The 19,951-nt window shown below is 45.1% G+C and overlaps 1 protein-coding gene and 1 long non-coding RNA gene across 3 annotated transcripts in view; one reads left to right on the top strand and one right to left on the bottom strand.

The window, feature by feature from the left end:
• Nucleotides 1-19,951, top strand: part of plxnb1a (plexin b1a) — a 97,609-nt gene that overhangs the window by 28,000 nt on the left and 49,658 nt on the right. The gene's annotated exons all lie outside the window — the stretch shown is intronic.
• On the bottom strand, nt 6,818-9,174 carry LOC109908351 (uncharacterized). 2 transcript variants are annotated; one of them, XR_004203734.1, is made up of 4 exons: nt 9,093-9,174; nt 8,140-8,959; nt 7,743-8,023; nt 6,818-7,638 (listed from the first exon to the last, which is right to left on the bottom strand). It is a non-coding gene; the product is annotated as an uncharacterized LOC109908351 (long non-coding RNA). The 2 variants fall into 2 exon arrangements; XR_002257652.2 differs by having other exon boundaries at nt 8,140-9,154.

Here is a 19,951-nt window from a genome sequence, read left to right as displayed (position 1 = left end):
CATACAAGTCGCAGTGGTGGGTAGTATAAGGTGCTTTAGTGACAAAACGGATGGCACTGTGATAGACTGCATCCAGTTTGCTGAGTAGAGTGTTGGAAGCCATTTTGTAGATGACATCGCCGAAGTCGAGGATCGGTAGGATAGTCAGTTTTACTAGGGTAAGCTTGGCGGCTTGAGTGAAGGAGGCTTTGTTGCGGAATAGAAAGCCGACTCTTGATTTGATTTTCGATTGGAGATGTTTGATATGAGTCTGGAAGGAGAGTTTGCAGTCTAGCCAGACACCTAGGTACTTATAGATGTCCACATATTCTAGGTCGGAACCATCCAGGGTGGTGATGCTAGTCGGGCATGCAGGTGCAGGCAGCGACCGGTTGAAAAGCATGCATTTGGTTTTACTAGCGTTTAAGAGCAGTTGGAGGCCACGGAAGGAGTGTTGTATGGCATTGAAGCTTGTTTGGAGGTTAGATAGCACAGTGTCCAAAGACGGGCCGAAAGTATATAGAATGGTGTCGTCTGCGTAGAGGTGGATCAGCGAATCGCCCGCAGCAAGAGCAACATCATTGATATACACAGAGAAAAGAGTCGGCCCGAGAATTGAACCCTGTGGCACCCCCATAGAGACTGCCAGAGGACCGGACAGCATGCCCTCCGATTTGACACACTGAACTCTGTCTGCAAAGTAATTGGTGAACCAGGCAAGGCAGTCATCCGAAAAACCGAGGCTACTGAGTCTGCCGATAAGAATATGGTGATTGACAGAGTCGAAAGCCTTGGCAAGGTCGATGAAGACGGCTGCACAGTACTGTCTTTTATCGATGGCGGTTATGATATCGTTTAGTACCTTGAGTGTGGCTGAGGTGCACCCGTGACCGGCTCGGAAACCAGATTGCACAGCGGAGAAGGTACGGTGGGATTCGAGATGGTCAGTGACCTGTTTGTTGACTTGGCTTTCGAAGACCTTAGATAGGCAGGGCAGGATGGATATAGGTCTGTAACAGTTTGGGTCCAGGGTGTCTCCCCCTTTGAAGAGGGGGATGACTGCGGCAGCTTTCCAATCCTTGGGGATCTCAGACGAGATGAAAGAGAGGTTGAACAGGCTGGTAATAGGGGTTGCGACAATGGTGGCAGATAGTTTCAGAAATAGAGGGTCCAGATTGTCAAGCCCAGCTGATTTGTACGGGTCCAGGTTTTGCAGCTCTTTCAGAACATCTGCTATCTGGATTTGGGTAAAGGAGAACCTGGAGAGGCTTGGGCGAGGAGCTGCGGGGGGGGCGGAGCTGTTGGCCGAGGTTGAAGTAGCCAGGCGGAAGGCATGGCCAGCCGTTGAGAAATGCTTATTGAAGTTTTCGATAATCATGGATTTATCAGTGGTGACCGTGTTACCTAGCCTCAGTGCAGTGGGCAGCTGGGAGGAGGTGCTCTTGTTCTCCATGGACTTCACAGTGTCCCAGAACTTTTTGGAGTTGGAGCTACAGGATGCAAACTTCTGCCTGAAGAAGCTGGCCTTAGCTTTCCTGACTGACTGCGTGTATTGGTTCCGGACTTCCCTGAACAGTTGCATATCACGGGGACTATTCGATGCTATTGCAGTCCGCCACAGGATGTTTTTGTGCTGGTCGAGGGCAGTCAGGTCTGGGGTGAACCAAGGGCTGTATCTGTTCTTAGTTCTGCATTTTTTGAACGGAGCATGCTTATCTAAAATGGTGAGGAAGTTACTTTTAAAGAATGACCAGGCATCCTCAACTGACGGGATGAGGTCAATGTCCTTCCAGGATACCCGGGCCAGGTCGATTAGAAAGGCCTGCTCACAGAAGTGTTTTAGGGAGCGTTTGACAGTGATGAGGGGTGGTCGTTTGACTGCGGCTCCGTAGCGGATACAGGCAATGAGGCAGTGATCGCTGAGATCCTGGTTGAAGACAGCGGAGGTGTATTTGGAGGGCCAGTTGGTCAGGATGACGTCTATGAGGGTGCCCTTGTTTACAGAGTTAGGGTTGTACCTGGTGGGTTCCTTGATGATTTGTGTGAGATTGAGGGCATCTAGCTTAGATTGTAGGACTGGAGGGGTGTTAAGCATATCCCAGTTTAGGTCACCTAACAGAACAAACTCTGAAGCTAGATGGGGGGCGATCAATTCACAAATGGTGTCCAGGGCACAGCTGGGAGCTGAGGGGGGTCGGTAGCAGGCGGCAACCGTGAGAGACTTATTTCTGGAGAGAGTAATTTTCAAAATTAGTAGTTCGAACTGTTTGGGTATGGACCTGGAAAGTATGACATTACTTTGCAGGCTATCTCTGCAGTAAACTGCAACTCCTCCCCCTTTGGCAGTTCTATCTTGATGGAAGATGTTATAGTTGGGTATGGAAATCTCTGAATTTTTGGTGGCCTTCCTGAGCCAGGATTCAGACACAGCAAGGACATCAGGGTTAGCAGAGTGTGCTAAAGCAGTGAGTAAGACAAACTTAGGGAGGAGGCTTCTGATGTTGACATGCATGAAACCAAGGCTTTTTCGATCACAGAAGTCAACAAATGAGGGTGCCTGGGGACATGCAGGGCCTGGGTTTACCTCCACATCACCCGCGGAACAGAGAAGGAGTAGTATGAGGGTGCGGCTAAAGGCTATCAAAACTGGTCGCCTAGAGCGTTGGGGACAGAGAATAAGAGGAGCAGGTTTCTGGGCATGGTAGAATATATTCAGGGCATAATGCGCAGACAGGGGTATGGTGGGGTGCGGGTACAGCGGAGGTAAGCCCAGGCACTGGGTGATGATGAGAGAGGTTGTATCTCTGGACATGCTGGTAGTAATGGGTGAGGTCACCGCATGTGTGGGAGGTGGGACAAAGGAGTTATCAGGGGTATGAAGAGTGGAACTAGGGGCTCCATTGTGAACTAAAACAATGATAACTAACCTGAACAACAGTATACAAGGCATATTGACATTTGAGAGAGACATACAGCGAGGCATACAGTAATCACAGGTGTTGAATTGGGAAAGCTAGCTAAAACAGTAGGTGAGACAACAGCTAATCAGCTAGCACAACAACAGCAGGTAAAATGGCGTAGACTAGGCAACGGGGCCAACAGATAAAACAAACAAGCAGAATGGAGTACCGTGATTTATGGACAGTCCAGCGTGCATCAGCTATGTAGCCAAGAGATCAGTGTCCAGGGGGCAGCGGTGGATGGGGAAGGGAAGCTGGACTGGCGAGTGTTATCCAGGTAAAAAAAAACGAACAATGACTAAATAGCTTGTAGCTAGTTAGCTGGTTAGCTTCTGGAGGTTCTTGAGTGTGTTCTAAAAATAAATAAAAAATAATAGCGATTCCGTATCACATTGGGTGAGGCAGGTTTCCGGAAGGTATAAACAAATTAAAAGTCAAAAGAGATAGAAAGTAAATATGGGTCCGGTGGGCGTTTGGGACGCGGCGATTCAGGCGGTTAGCAGGCCTGTGCTAACAAGCTAACAGTTTGTAGGCCCGGGCTAGACAAGGTAGCAGTTAGCGGACCGGAGCTGGACAAGCTAGCAGTTAGCAGGCCGAATTAGCAAGCAGGGAGATAGCGAGGGCTAGAGAGTTAGCCTTTGGGGGACGTCGCGATGGGGTGAGTCTGTTTATTCCTCTTCATGCGGTGACATCGATAGACCGGTCGTGGGCCCGGGTATTGTAGCTCAGGAGTATGCTACGGTGGTAGCGCAGGCCGGGCTAGCTTCAAGCTAAGTGGGTGGAAACGCTAGCCAGGGGTAATCATCCGGGGTTGCGGTTTAGCTAGATAGCTAGTTGTGAAGATCCAGCGTATTTGGAAGCTTAGGTTTAGCAAAATGTTTTTAAAGGGATAGCTATGTAAAAAACGAAAAATATGTAAAAAAAACGAAAAATAAACAAAATATAAACAAAATATACAGGGACACGACACGACAGGACGACTTACTGCTACGCCATCTTGGACCTAATCACTCTGACATCAATGCAAATGTAGCTGAAAATCAAATCCAACACTTCATGAGAGCACATGAGCTCATGCTGCGCAGAATTTCTATGCAATTGCGTGAGAAAATGCGTGAGTTTTGAGGGCTTCTATTAAAAAGAGGAGGATCCCATCAGCTTTCTATAGGCTAGGCCTACTGTATTATATTTCGCAACTTTCCTAATATTAAGCACATTGCTTCTCTTTACAACAAGAGTGTAGTCTACCTGACTGGCATGAAAATGAACCTCGTGAAAAGAGTCCTCCATTTGTTATTTAAGTGCATAGATGATCTGCATTTTCCCCCTGCCCCTGTTTTTTATTTGACCTTTATTTAACTAGGCACATCAGTTAAGAACAATTTCTTATTTTCAATGACTGCCTAGGAACAGTGGGATAACTGCCTGTTTGGTTGCAGAAAGACAGATTTGTACCTTGTCAGCTCAGGGATATGAACTTGCAACCTTTCAGTTACTAGTCCAATGCTCTAACCACTAGGCTACCCTGCAGCTAGTGGTACATGAAAATGGTCCATTCTAAATCAAAACTAATTTCACTTATATATTATTTAGTATGTGTAAAGAATAGATTAAATCAAGAATAGTCTGATGGGTGACAGTATTAGCCTATCACTTGTGAATAATATATTATCACTTGTGAATGATGCCCAGCTTGTGTGCAGTAAGGCAAGAAACAGCACATGCCTTTTTTTGGTGACTTTTTCAAATCATAGTCACACACCTCCATGTAGCCTAGCCCATAGGCATATATGTTTTGATTCTGACTAAGGTTTGTATCACAACTTAAGTGGCCAAATAATTTCTTAAAATGAAGGACATAAATCCGCTTTACAACCAGTGTAGAGCCTAACTGTCATACATAGGCAGCGCGTGAGTGTCAAGTTTGGGGAAAATAATTTTCACCATATAAATGCACCTTTATAATAAAGCATTACTACATGCACAATCACATTTGTGTTTACTTTTGAGAATGGTGTTTTCCTGTTATTTGATTGCATTTTGGAACAATCGTGCAGTGGTGTAAAGTACTTAAGTAAAAAATACTTTAAAGTACTACTTAAGTCATTTTTGGGGGCATCTGAACATTACTTTACTATTTATATTTTTGACTACTTTTACTTCACTACATTCCTTTAAGAAAATATTGTCCTTTTTCATTCATACATTTTCCTTGACACCCAAAAGTACTTAGAAAATAGAAAAATAATAAGAAAATAGTCAAATTCAACCAAACATCCCTGGTCGTCACTAATGCCTCTGATCTTGTGGACTCACTAAACAGAGAACATCCCTGGTCATCCCTACTGCCTCTGATCTGGTGGACTCACTAAACAGAGAACATCCCTGGTCATCCCTACTGCCTCTGATCTGGTGGACTCACTAAACAGAGAAGATCCATGGTCATCCCTAATGCCTCTGATCTGGTGGACTCACTAAACAGAGAACATCCATGGTCATCCCTAATGCCTCTGATCTGGTGGACTCACTAAACAGAGAACATCCCTGGTCATCCCTAATGCCTCTGATCTGGTGGACTCACTAAACAGAGAACATCCCTGGTCATCCCTAATGCCTCTGATCTGGTGGACTCACTAAACAGAGAACATCCCTGGTCATCCCTAATGCCTCTGATCTGGTGGACTCACTAAACAGAGAACATCCCTGGTCATCCCTACTGCCTCTGATCTGGTGAACTCACTAAACAGAGAACATCCCTGGTCATCCCTACTGCCTCTGATCTGGTGGACTCACTAAACAGAGAACATCCCTGGTCATCCCTAATGCCTCTGATCTGGTGGACTCACTAAACACAAATGCTTTGTTTGTAAATGATGTTGGAGTGTGCCCCTGGCTTTCCGTAAATTAAAAAACAAAACAAATGGTGCGATCTGCATAATATAAGGAATTTGACTTGATTTATACTTTTACTTTTAATACTTAAGTATATTTTAAACCAAATACTTTTAGACTTTTAACTCAAGTAAAATTTTACTGGGTGACTTTTACTTGAGTCATTTTCAATTAAGGTATCTTTACTGTTACGTAAAGTAAAAGTAAGTAAGTATGACATTTGGGTAGCTAAGCAGGGTTGGTCCTGGTCATTCCCTGGATGGGAGACCAGATGCTGCTGAAAGTGGTGTTGGAGGGCCAGTAGGAGGCACTCTTTCCCTGGGTCCTAATCACCTAATAATCCCCAGTTTACAATTGGCTCATTCAGCCTTCTCCCCTGTAACTATTCCCCAGGTCAATGCTGTAGATGAGAATGTGTTCTCAGTCAACCTACGTGGTAGAATAACAGCTAAATTGTCAATTTGTGAATGAGAGACTGATGAAGTGTGTACAGCCTGTGCAAAAAACACTGCAGATCTCATGCCTTTCAAGAGACTTTTGTATTAACAATCTAACCATATAGCCCGACATTTGTATCACAACTAAAGTAGCATAAATAACTCTAAATGAAGTAAATAGGAGGACCTGTTTATTTGTTAACCACTCAACACAGAATAGCTGCATGTGCAGCTCCCATCATCTTTTTGGAGAAAATATCCTTTCTATTTTATTCAGCTGTATTGTTCAATTGTATTCGTCATACTATAAAATAATTTCACAGAACTCTAAGAAAATATTTTATGCTAAATGAACTAGTGTAGCACACAGCCATATGACATAGCCAGATCTGGACCTAACATAAGGACAACTCAGTATGCTATTCTGTTCTTCTGAAATATATATTTTTTTCATATCATGCTTCGTTAGACCTGTCTAAAATAAATAATGGATTTATTGTGCAGGTGTAGGCTATATTGCATGGATTTATTGGATAAAAAAAAAATGTAGATGTTCCAAAGGTCTGCATCAGGGGCTTTTATGCTATGCATGGATGCCAGGAGATGCAAAATATGTTTATTCTTCAGTTTTTTCTGATTGCTTGGGCATTATCTTTAAAACTCTACACACTAATCACAAAACATTACATCAAACCAGCAAAACATTTTACATCTCTCGCAAAAGCAAACAATTCTTGCAAAACTCATTAAACATTTTTTTTGTGTGTCAATACACTACACACAAACCATAATTTGAATAAGCACACGAAGCACCAACTATGCACTGATAGTATAAAGGAAAAACACGTGTGCCTTTAGCTTTTTCTGTGTGCATAGCAGTTTGCAATAAAGTTTTGTCTTACATGTAGTAAACACACATACACGTATCCAAATGTGTATTCCGAACATAACACACTATCAATACAAAAGAAATCTCAATATGTTCTAACACTCAAACAACAAAAGCGCAGTAGAAGAAAACAAAAACATTTGTTCTAGGAAAAAAAAGAACAGAAAAACTGTATATACTTTCAGTTCCTCACATTTATTTTCCAGCGATTGAACGTTAGCTAGCAGAACGGAAGGCAAGGGTAGATTAGCAACTCGTCGCCTGATCCTCGCAAGGCACCCTGATCTTTTGCCTCAAATTTTCAGTTTCCTTCTCCTGCGAATCACGGGGATCTGGGCCTGGTCGGGTGTCTGTAGTATTTCCCTCACGTCCGACTCATTGAAGAAGAACTCCTCGTTCAGTTTGAGGTGAATAATCCCAGTTCTGATGTCCAGAAGGTCTTAACAGTAAGAGACGGTAGCATCTTCTTCTAGCTCCATGACTTTCAGAAAGAGTCAAGACAAAACAATGTAGCACAGTACGAAAAGACAGGGAACAGTCAATATGTTCCAGATCCAGTACCAATGATAGGATAGTATAGCTTACCTGCACATGTTCATATCTCAGTTGTTTTACACGGTCTGAGTTTCTTTCGAAAGGGACTCTGTACAACTGCTTCATCCTAATTATATTGCGTTTCAGTAGAGGAGACAGTGCAGAGACTCACTCTGTTGATGTTTAGGAATATGGTGTTATCTACCATTATGTGGTCCTGCAGTTCTCTGAGTCTGATGCAGTTATTTGCAGTGGCTATATTTACAATGTGGGTCTCCTGCTCTGGGGTGAACAGTTGACCTCTTCCACCAGATACTGGTTTTCTTGCAGTTCTGTAAAAACATTTGAATGGTTTTAGTGATAGATTCTTCACATTATGAACATATGAACACATTATAAACACATATTTTTATGAACACATAAGACTACAGCACTTACAGTTACTTACCGGTTCTCATTTCGAAATATCCGGATGATACATGCAACAGTATAGCGGCTCAGATTTGGTTGAACCTGTTGCCCAGCCTCCCTCATGCTCATCCCATGGTTGACAACATGGTCAACCACAGTCGCTCTATTTCATCAGTTATTGCGTACCTGACTCCCCGTCCTCTTCCCCTTCTCTTCTTCTCCCCCGTCTTACTTCACCTCTTCCCTCTCCTTCTCCTCCTCCTCTTACTTCTTCACCTCCGCGTTCTCCTCGTCCTCCTCTAGTTCTCACCCCTCTTACTCTCCGTCCAATATTGGCCTCCATCGTTGTCCAATCCAAATGTTTACCTGTGGCCTATTTATAGTGCTCAAGCTCTGATTTGTAAGTTAACTCATTATCTAAAAGTTTTTTCATGTGTCAATGTGGAAAGGCAATTGGCGAAATAGTGTATTAAAGTAGAGACCAATGTTTACAGTTTTGCTAGAAGTGTGTTATTAAATTGCAAACTGAGGGTACAGCAGTGAGTTATGTTTTACAGTTTTGCAAAAAGTCAGTTTGGCACACTTGGTAATTGCATTGGCTACAAGTGTTAATGGTTTCAGAGATAGTGCTTCAAGAATCACTGTTAGTGTTTAAGCATTCAGAAAAAAAAACTGTGATTAACGGTCAATTACCGTGAGACCAGCAGTTATTTCCATGACAAGAACCGGCTGACAAAATGTAATGACTGCCACAGCCCTAGAAGTGACCTCCCTCTGTTGTGTTATAAAACTCTTCGTCAGCTCTGCTAAAGTCCAGACACGGGTATGGCGCCTGGGCTTTCCCATGACTAGCCGCCCTAGAAGAATAAAGCAGGCTGACATTTTATTTTGGTCTTCCTCGACAATATTTGTACAGTATGTCATACAGTACGCTATAGCAGTGAAGGCGTAAAGAAAGAGTAGTATCTTGCTGAGCTAAAGTTTGCTTACCCTGGGTGTTGTTTTGGAGAGGGGGGGAGGAGTGAAGAGGGAGGAGTGGCGGGGAAGAGGAGTGTACCTAACTAACCATGGCATTTCAGTCCCCGTGGTGCACTGTTTATCTTTCACTGATCTGGCATTGGCAGCATACCGGTATTTAGGGCTAGGCTTTGATGTTAGTATCTACAGTATGCGGGGATTTTTTTTCTCGGACCATGTGAGTTTTGCTTGGCCTTTTTGTGTGTGTAGACTTGACTCACTGCCTTGATGATTAATACACCAACGCGGAGTTAAACCCACTGCAAATCCCATTAAAGCCCATCCACTCCCTCACACTAGTCTGATTAATGATTAATGCAGTCCCCAGGTGTCAGTCCTGTTAGCAGACTGTCTCAGCACCTCAGGGGGGTGAGCGCCCAGCTTGGTCTGACCACTCCCATCTCCATGCTATGTTTTTCAAGACTGATCATAAGACTTCATACATCTACAGAAAGCAGTTGATTTTTTTTATTGAAAGATGTGTATGTCATGGATTTCAGTGAAAATCTTTTCACTGTCTTCTTCTGCAGGTTCGATCCTAGATTTCATCACCTAATTGTCCTCGTGTCACAATCAAGCACGTTTGCGTTAAACACAGCAGGCTCTGCACATTAATCATTAATGATTTTCTGTCAGGGATAAGAGAAAGGGGTTGTGTGTGTGTTGTCTCTGTGTGTCTGTGGCTTCTACTTAAGAGAGAGAGAGTGCACTCTATTAACCATTTGACAGTTGAAGACCTCCCACTCAGAGGCCTGCTCTGATTCTCACCCAATTACAATGTGCCAGGGAAAAGGAAGGGGTGTCTTGAGGGCGGCCGTTATCTTTTAATTGAAGCTGTCAGTCACCTCGCACACGAACAGAAGGCCACGACAGCTCTCACCTGCCTGTCTCTGCCTAAAATAAAACAAATTGGAAAGGGATCCTTTTATGCTATGATTTGTATGAGAGCATAGATAATGAAAACAACGTCAAAATATGTATTTCATTCATAAAAGCTGACCTTCTATGGCATCTTTTCCATATTGAAACAACCCCTCCACTTTCAGTCACTCCTCAGTGTGGTATGTTTCTCAACAGTGTTACTGAATTATTGCCACGTTGTGGAGGTGTCAATGTTCCATCATGTGTGTAATGAGAGTATGTAGCTTAGTGTATTTTCTCCTGGGAAAAAAAGGATTACAACACAATTACAATTGCATAGCTACATGATCATCAGTTTAGAAACATGTTTTTATAGTTTGACCAATGTACTTGGTACATTTGATTGCCACTGTGGGAAAGGAAAGCAATCCTCCATGAGTAGTCCTATTTTGTGGGTCTCTAGTCCAAAGTGAAAAGTGAATTTGAAACGCTTCTCAAGGGACCTTTAACCATTAGAGATTATTTCTGCATGATGACTCTGGCAACCGATGAAACACGTGTGATGAAAGTAAGTCTTTGCATACACAATCATGTCAATGAGGTAATCTGGCCAAGTTTTTTTTTCTCTTTTGGTTTAGCTAAAGAGATTGGACTGTAGATCCTGAAGCGTCAGTTGCTATGGGGCTTAAAGCAAGATCACTGTAGTTGGTCTTGCTTCAGTACCGTTTCGGATTCAAACCGGTTTAAAGCTGCAATATGTAACTTTTAGGTGACCCAACCGAATTCACAAAGAAATGTGTGTTATAGATCTGTCATTCTCATAGAGCAAGTCTAAGAAGCAGTAGATCTGTTCTATGTGCACTATTTCTATGCTTCCCGTTCTTAAGTTTCGGTTTTGTACACCAGCTTCAAACACCTGAAAATATAATATTTGGGGTTATGGAAAATATATTTCACAGCAGTTTAGATGGTACAATGATTCGATACACGATAATTGCTTGTTTTGTCACCAACTGAAATTAGGTGAACTACTAAAATTATAAACACTTTTTCATGAGCTGAAAAAAAAGCGTATTTCTCAATTTTTGTGCACAAATTTGTTTACATCCCTGTTAGTGAGCATTTCTTCTTTGTCAAAGTGTGGCATATCAGGAATCTGATTAAACCGTAAGATCAGTACACAGTTGCACCTTGTGCTGTGGACAATAGAAGGCTACACAACACAATGCCACAATGCCTCAAAAGTTTTGAGGGAATGTGCATTTAGCATGCTGACTGCAGGAATGTTCTCCAGAGCTGTTACCAGATAATTTAATGTTAATTTCTCTACCATGTCGCCTCCAACGTAGTTTTAGAGAATTTGGCAGTACATCCAACCGGCCTCACAATCGAAGACCACGTGTATGGCATTGTGTGGGCGAGCAGTTTGCTGATGTCAATGTTGTAAACAGAGTGCCCTGTGGTGGCGGTAGGGTTATGGCATGGGCAGGCTTAAACTACGGACATCAAACACAACTGCATCTTATCGATGGCAATTTGAATACAAAGAGAAACTGTGATGAGATAGAGTCCCATTGTCATGCCATTCATCTGCCACCATCACCTCATGTTTCAGCATGATAATGCACCATGCCGCAAGGATCTGTGAATGTCCCAGTTCTTCCATGGCCTACATACTCACCAGACATGTCACCCATTGAGCAAGTTTGGGATGCTCTGGGTCAATGTGTACGACAGTGTGTTCCAGTTCCGAGCCAATATCCACCAACTAAGCAGAGCCATTGAAGAGGAGTGGGACAACATTCCACAGGCCACAATCAACAGCCTGATCAACTCTATGCGAAGGAGATATGTCACGCTGCATGAGGCAAATGGTTGTCACACCATATACTGATTGTTTTTACTGATCCACGCCCCTACCTTTTTTAAAAGGTTTCTTAAAATCCATATATTACGGCCTAATGAATTTATATCAATTGACTGATTTCCTTACATGAACTGTAACTCAGTAAAATCTTTGAAATTGTTGCGTGTTGCGTTTATATTTGTGTTTGGTATATTAGAATTTTAGCATCCAGGAAATGGTGGAGTGATTTCTACATAGTGTATCTTTAATTACACTGGCTGGTTATCCTTGGCAAAGTAGAATGTCTTTCAGGTTGAAATATCAGACCAGAAAATCAAGTATTGAAACGCATACTGAAGGTAACTGTGGCTGATTTTAAGATAATTAATTATTTAAATCATTCATTGAAATGTATAAACAGTGAGGTTTGACAGAGATGACTGATGTGAACATCTGAAATTAGTGCAGACATGCACTGCACATGCACTAACGTTCAAAAGTTTGGGGTCACTTAGAAATATCCTTGTTTTCCATGAAAACCTACATGAAATTAGTTGCAAAATTAATAGGAAATATAGTCAAGACGGTGACAAGGTTATAAATAATGATTTTTAATTGAAATAATTATTGTTTCCTTCAAACTTTTCTTTTGTCAAAGAATCCTTCATTTGCAGCAATTAGAGCCTTGCAGACCTTTTGGTCTTTTCTAGTTGTCAATTTGTTGAGATAATCTGAAGAGATTTCACCCCATGCTTCCTGAAGCACCTCCCACAAGTTGGATTGGCTTGATGGGCACTTCTTACGTACCATACGGTCAAGCTGCTCCCACAACAGCTCAATAGGGTTGAGATCCAGGGACTGTGCTGGCCACTCCATTATAGACAGAATACAAGCTGGCTGCTTCTTCCCTAAATAGTTATTTCATAGTTTGGAGCTGTGCTTTGGGTCATTATCCTGTTGTAGGAGGAAATTGGCTCCAATTAAGCCCCGTCCACAGGGTATGGCATGGCATTGCAAAATGGAGTGATAGCCTTCCTTCTTCAAGATCCCTTTTACCCTGTACAAATTTCTCACTTCACCACCACCAAAGCACCCCAGACCATCCTTGACAGATGGTGTCAAGTACCGCTCCAGCATCTTTTTCTTTTTTCTGCGTCTCACGAATGTTATTCTTTGTGATCCGAACTCCTCAAACTTAGATTCAAGATGGCTTAGCAGTGGGATGTCTGTTTTGATGTCTTGTCCCTTCCCTTGTATATATTGTTTTTCTTCGTATATATTTGTATTATTTTTAATCTCATTGTCCATCTATTGTCCATCAACCTCTCCTGCAACCCGCCTCACCCAATGTGGTATGGATCTGCTATTTTTACCCTTTTGAACCCCTTCAGGAGCTAGCCAGCTAACTAGCTACTAGCTAGTAGTCAATTAGCCACTGCTAGCGGTCATCACCATTAACTCGGATATCTGCCACCCTCAGCCTAGGCAACTCCTGCCAGCCTGCACAGCGCGATATCTACCCAGAGCATATCATACTGCTTTTCTCTACCACATCTCCAGATTCCTACCGCAAGCTCTGAACCTTTACTCCGGATCATCGCAGCTAGCTAGCTGCTATCCGAGTGGCTACTCTTGTCTAACGTCTCTGTCCCGGAGCAAGCACCAGTTAGCCTGGAGCTAGGATCGAACTAGGCCCGAAGAGGTCCATCAAGCAATTCCTGGGCTTCAATTAACTCTTTTGCCAATTGGCATGGACCCTTTGCTGCCGACACGGAGCCCCGCACGACTGGTCTACCGACGTAACGTCCGAGGGGGTTTCTGTCCCGAAGCAAGCACCAGTTAGCCTGGAGCTAGCCTGGAGCTAGGCCCTGCTCCCTGCTAGCCAAAGTAATCCATCAGATAACTCCTGGGCTTCAATACCTCTTCTTCCAATTGGCCATGGATTACAGGCAACATCCGCATCGAGTTAAAGGCTACAGATGCCACTTTCAAGGAGCGGGACACTAATCCGGACACTTATAAGAAATCCTGCTATGCCCTCAGACTAACCATCAAACAAGCAAAGTGTCAATATAGGATTAAGATTGAATCCTTCTACACCGGCTCTGACGCATCGTCGGATGTGGCAGGGCTTGAAAACTTTTATGGACTACAAAGGGAAACCCAGACGCAAGCTGCCCAGTGCCGAGAGCCTACCAGACGAGCTAAATACCTTTTTTATGCTTGCTTTGAGACAAGGAACTATGAAGCATGCACGAGAGCACCAGCTGTTCTGGACGACTGTGTGATAATGCTCTCGGTAGCTGATGTGAGAAAGACCTTTAAACCGGTCAATATTTACAAAGCCGCGGGGCCAGATGGATTATGAGGACATGTACTCAAAGCATGCGCGTACCAACTGGCAAGTGTCTTCCCTGATATTTTCAACCTCTCCCTGACTGAGTCTGTAATACCTACGTTTCAAGCAGACCACCATAGTCCCTGTGCCCACGGAAGCAAAGATAACCGGCCTAAATGATTAGCGCCCCGTAGCACTCACGTCAGTAGCCATGAAGTGCTTTGAAAGGCTGGTCATAGCTCACATCAACAGCATCATCCCTGATACCCTAGATCCACTCCAATTCGCATTCCGCCCCAACACATTCACATGTAACGCTATCTCTATTGCACTCCACACTGCCCTTTCCCACCTGGACAAAAGGAACCCCTATGTGAGAATGCTATTCATTGACTACAGCTCAGCGTTCAACACCATACTCTGCACAAAGCTCATCACTAAGCTAAGGACCCTGGGACAAAACACCGCTCTCTGCAACTGGATCCTGGACTTCCTGACGGGCCGCCCCAGGTTGTAAGGGTAGGCAAAAAACATGTCTGCCACGCTGATCCTCAACACCCACGACTGCATGACCAAAAACAACTCTAACATCATCATTAAGTTTGCTGACAACATAACAGCGGTAGGCCTGACCACCGACAACGATGAGACAGCCTATAGGGAGGAGGTCAGTGAACTGGCAGTGTGGTACCAGGACAACAACATCTCCCTTAATGTGAGCAAGACAAAGGAGATGGACTACAGGAAAAGGCGGGCTAAACAGGGCCCCATAAACATCAACAGGGCTGTATTGGAGCGGGTCAAGAGTTTCAAGTTCCTTGGTGTCCACCAACAAACTATCATGGTCCAAACACACCAAGACAGTTGTGAAGAGGGCACGACAAAACCTTTTCCCCCTCACGAGACTGAAAAGATTTGGCAGATCCTCAAAAAGTTCTACAGCTGCCCCATCGAGAGCATCCTGACCGGTTGCATCACCGCCTGATATGGCAACTTCTCGGGCATTTGACTGTAAGACGCTGCACAGGGTAGTGCGAACGGCCCAGTACATCACGGGCCGAGCTTCCTGCCATCCTGAACCTATATAAAGTGGTGGTGTCAGGTGGTGTCCATAAGCCCATAAAATTGTCAGAGACTCCAGTCACCCAAGTCATAGACTGGTTGTCTGCTACCTCACGACAAGCGGTACCGGAGCACCAAGTCTAGGACCAAAAGGCTTATTAACAGTTTCTACCCCCAATCCATAAGACAATTAATCAAATGGCCACCGGACTATTACATTGACCCCCCACCTCCATTTGTTTTGTACACTGCTGCTACTCGCTCTTTATTATGTATGCATTGTCACTTCACCCCTACTTACATGTACGAATTATCTCAACTAACCTCTACCCCCACACACTGACTCGGTACCGGTACCCCCTGTATATATCCCCATTATGGTTGTCATTTTGTAACTTTTTATTTTTATTTTATACTTTAGTTTATTTGGTAAATATTGTCTTAACCAACAGTGCAGTTGAAGAAGAGTTAAGAGCTTGTAAGTAAGCATTTCATGGTAAGGTCTAAACTTGTTGTATATAAAATTCTATTTGATATAATGAGTAGAAAATAACATGACTATAACCATTAATAGGGAGTAATAACATGGCTATATATAGGGAGTAGAAAATTACATGGCTATATACAGGGAGTACAAAATAACTTGGCTATATATAAGGAGTAGATAATAACATGGATGGATATAAACATATATTATCATAACAAGGAGAGACCCTGATGTAGACACGGGAGGCAGATGGTTGGAGTCTTAGATGTTTAATAATCTAAAAATGAGTAGGCAAGAGAATGGTCGTGGACAGGCAAGAGGTCAAAACCAGATAAGAGTCCAGAAGGTACAGAGTGGCAGGCAGGCTCGAGGTCAAGGCAGGCAGGATGGTCAGGCAGGTGGGTACAGAGTCCAGAAACAGGCAAAGGTCAAAACTGGGAGGACTAGAAGAAGGAGAAATAGCAAAGCAGGGGAAAGGGAAAAAACACGGGTTGACTTGGACATACAAGACAAACTGGCACAGAGAGACAGGTAACACAGGGATAAATACACTGGGTGTCACGCCTTGGTCATTGTATTTTGTGTTTTCGTTATATATTTGGTCAGGCCAGGGTGTGACAGGGGTTTATGTTATTGTATTTCGTATTGGGGTTTGTAGTATTTGGGATCGCGGCTGATTAGGGGTGTTGTATAGGCTTGGCTGCCTGAGGCGGTTCTCAATCAGGAGTCAGGTGATTCACGTTGTCTCTGATTGGGAACCGTATTTAGGTAGCCTGAGTTCGCTTTGTATTTCGTGGGTGATTGTTCCTGTCTCTGTGTAGTTTCACCAGATAGGCTGTAATTAGGTTTTCACGTTCCGTTTGTTGTTTTTGTATTTATTCAGTTATTTCATGTATCGTCATTTCATTCATTAAAGACATGAGTAACCACCACGCTGCATTTCGGTCCTCTCTTTCAACAAACGAAGAACGCCGTTACACTGGGGAAAACAAGCGACACCTGGTGGGGGTGGAGACAATAACAAGGACAGGAGAAACAGATCAGGGTGTGACAGTACCCCCCCCAGGGGCGCCACCTGGTGTCCTACCAGGGCGCATACCTCGGGCTGACCGGGGTGTCGGTGGTGAAAATCGGCAAAGAGGGCCGGGTCCAGGATGTCTTCAGCAGGGACCCAGCACCTCTCCTCCAGGCCATAACCCTCCCAGTCAACCAGGTAATGGAAACCCCTGCCCTGTGGTCGAACCCTCAGGGGGCGTCTCACCATATACACTGTCTGGCCATCGATGAGCCGCTGAGAGGGATGGGCCTGGAAACAGAAGACGGACAGCAGTGGAACTCAGGACTCTGGAGATGGAAAAAGGATGAATTAAACGGGGAGACAGCTTGCAGGACTCCACCCGAAGGTGCAGATCCTGAGTGGAAAGCCATACCCTCTGCCCAGTGCGGTAGCAGGGAGCTGGGGCCCGGCGACGGCCCGCTTGTCAACAATACCTAGAGTTGGACTTAAGAATAGCCACCCTGGCTCTTCTCCATGTACGTCGACAGCGGTGGACAAACATCTGGGCCGAGGGTATGCCGATACCCCATAGAGCACTCGAAAGGGGAGAGTACCGTGGCAGAACAGGGAAGGGTGTTCCCGGGCATACTCCTGGACCAGTTGACTGCTCCCGGTAGACGGATTGGTTGAGTCCAGGTATCTTAAGGTGTTCTCCAGGTCCTGATTAGCTCGCTCTGACTGGCCTTCTATTGGGGATGGAATCCAGAGGATAGACTGGCCGATGCCCCAATAAGGGTGCAGAACGCCTTCCAAAACTGAGATGAAAATTGAGGACCCCGGTCGGCAACCATATCCATGGATCCGGAAGATGTGCTGCACCATGAGCTGGGCTGTTTCCTTGGCAGAGGGTAGTGTAGGGAGAGGGATGAAATGAGTGGCCTTAGAAAACCGATCCATCACTGTCAGAATGACGGTGTTGCCATCAGACGGGGAATGCCCCATGACAAAGTCCGGAGAGATATGGGACCAGGGACGATGAGGGACCGGTAGTAACTGAAGAAGGCCAGAAGGAGCTTGCCGTGAAGTCTTGTTCTGGGCGCAAACTGTGTTTGAAGGCAGAGACGTCGGGAACCATTGTGGGCCACCAGAAACGTTGTCGAAGGAAGGCCTATGGTACGGCGGGAACCAGGATGACAGGTTAGCCTGGAGGATTGAGCCCATTCCAGGTTACCGGGACCGGACTGAGTTGGGGACAAACAGCCGGTTAGCCGGGTCCCCTTCAGGTCCAGGGTCGCAATACCCTAATCCACTGTGGCTTCTAGGCATGAGGTCGGGAGAATGGTTTCGGTGACCAAGGGTGTGGCAGAGGATCTGTATAGGCGAAAGAGAGCGTCAGGCTTCACATTTTTGGACCCTGGGCGGTAGGAAATGTTAAAGTTGAATCTGGTGAATAACAGAGCCCACCTGGCCTGCCTGGGGTTAAGGCGCTTGGCTGTACGGAGATATTCCAGATTTTTATGGTCGGTCCAGACCAAGAATGGCTGTTCTGCTCCTTCCAGCTAGTGCCTCCACTCTTCCAACGCCATCTTGACCACCAGGAGTTCTCGGTTGCCTACGTCGTAGTTCCTCTCTGAATTGAGACGATGGGACAGGAAGGCACAGGGATGAAGCTTTTGGTACTGGGCCAATCGCTGGGACAGGATGGCCCCCACTCCAACATCAGAAGCATCCACCTCAACCACAAATTGACACGACGAGTCCGGATGGATGAGGATGGGTGCTGTTGTGAACCAATACTTCAGGTCCACAAAGGCTTTGATGACAGCAGGAGACCATTTGAACGGTACTTTGGGAGAAGTGAGGGCCGAGAGGGGGGCCGCCAGGGTGCTGTAACCCCGAATGAAACTGCGGTAGAAGTTTGCAAATCCTAGGAAACGCTGCAACTGCACCCTGGACGTAGGTTGAGGCCAAACCACCACTACTTTCACCTTTCCAGGATCCATCTGGACATTACCCTCAGCAATGACATATCCCAGAAAAGCGATTGTAGAGCGGTGGAACTCACACTTCTCGGCTTTCACAAACAGTTGGTTCTCCAGGAGGCGCTGAAGGACCTGCCTGACGTAAAGAACATGTTCTTGGACAGACCGAGAAAAAAACAGGATGTCGTCAAGGTAGACAAACACAAAATGGTTGAACATGTCCCGGAGCACATCGTTTACCAAAGCCTGAAAGACAGCGGGGGGTGTTGGTGAGTCAAAACGGCATGACCTGATCCTCATATTGTCCCCTGGCTGTGTTGAAGGCTGTCTTCCACTCATCCCCTTCGCGTATCCGAACCAGGTGGTAGGCATTCCGAAGGTCCAACTTGGGACAAATGGTGGCCCCCTGGAGAAGTTCAAAAGCCGAGAGGAGTGGAGTGTTAGGGGGTAATGACTTTTGATAGTAATGTAATTTCTTCCCTGTAGTCAATGCACAGATGGAGGGTCTTGTTCCTTCTTCTCCACAAAGAAAAACCCTGTGCTGGCAGGAGATGCAGACGGACGGATGGCCCCAGTAGCCAGAGACTCCTCTATGTACTCCTCCATAGCCTTGGTCTCCAGCCCGGATAGAGAATATAGCCGACCCCGAGGTGGTGTGGTGCCTGGGAGAAGATCAATGGCACAATCATAAGGACGGTGCGGGGGTAGGGAAGTAGCACGTGCCTTGTTGAAAACTTCAAGTAGGTCATGGTATTCAGTGGGAATGACAGAAATATCCAAAGCCTTGCTGATGTCCTGAGGAAGACATCTGGGGGAAGGCTGTGCTGCTTGAAGACAGTGGGAATGGCAAAATGAAATGGGCTCCAACCCATGATGGAGCTGGTCCAGTCAATACCAGGGTTGGAGCCAAGAAAACCCCAAGACAACAGGAACATGGGGAGATGCAATGAAGAGGAACTGTATGGTCTCACTGTGGTTACCGGAAATCCGTATTTGAATGGGCACAGTACCATGGGTGACTCCATCTATTGAGCAGCCCATAAAACTTTCATCCGCCCCTCAGTCAATATGCACTTGGAGAGACTTAGATTGGTCACAGCAAAGCCACAAAAATAGTTGTGCGGGTGATGGGAATTAGGGAACTCCCAGTCTGACTCACCAAAGTACTTGTACCCACCAGAGACAAGGGTTTCCTAACAGGGCAGCTATGTAATGTCCTGCCCCTCCACAGTACAGACAACAGTTGGAATTCAGCCTAC

This window comes from Oncorhynchus kisutch, linkage group LG17, assembly GCF_002021735.2.
Source record: "Oncorhynchus kisutch isolate 150728-3 linkage group LG17, Okis_V2, whole genome shotgun sequence".
Lineage (NCBI taxonomy): Eukaryota > Metazoa > Chordata > Actinopteri > Salmoniformes > Salmonidae > Oncorhynchus > Oncorhynchus kisutch.
The sequence above is the reverse complement of the archived record's forward strand: the minus strand, read 5'-3'. Positions and strand labels throughout refer to the sequence as shown.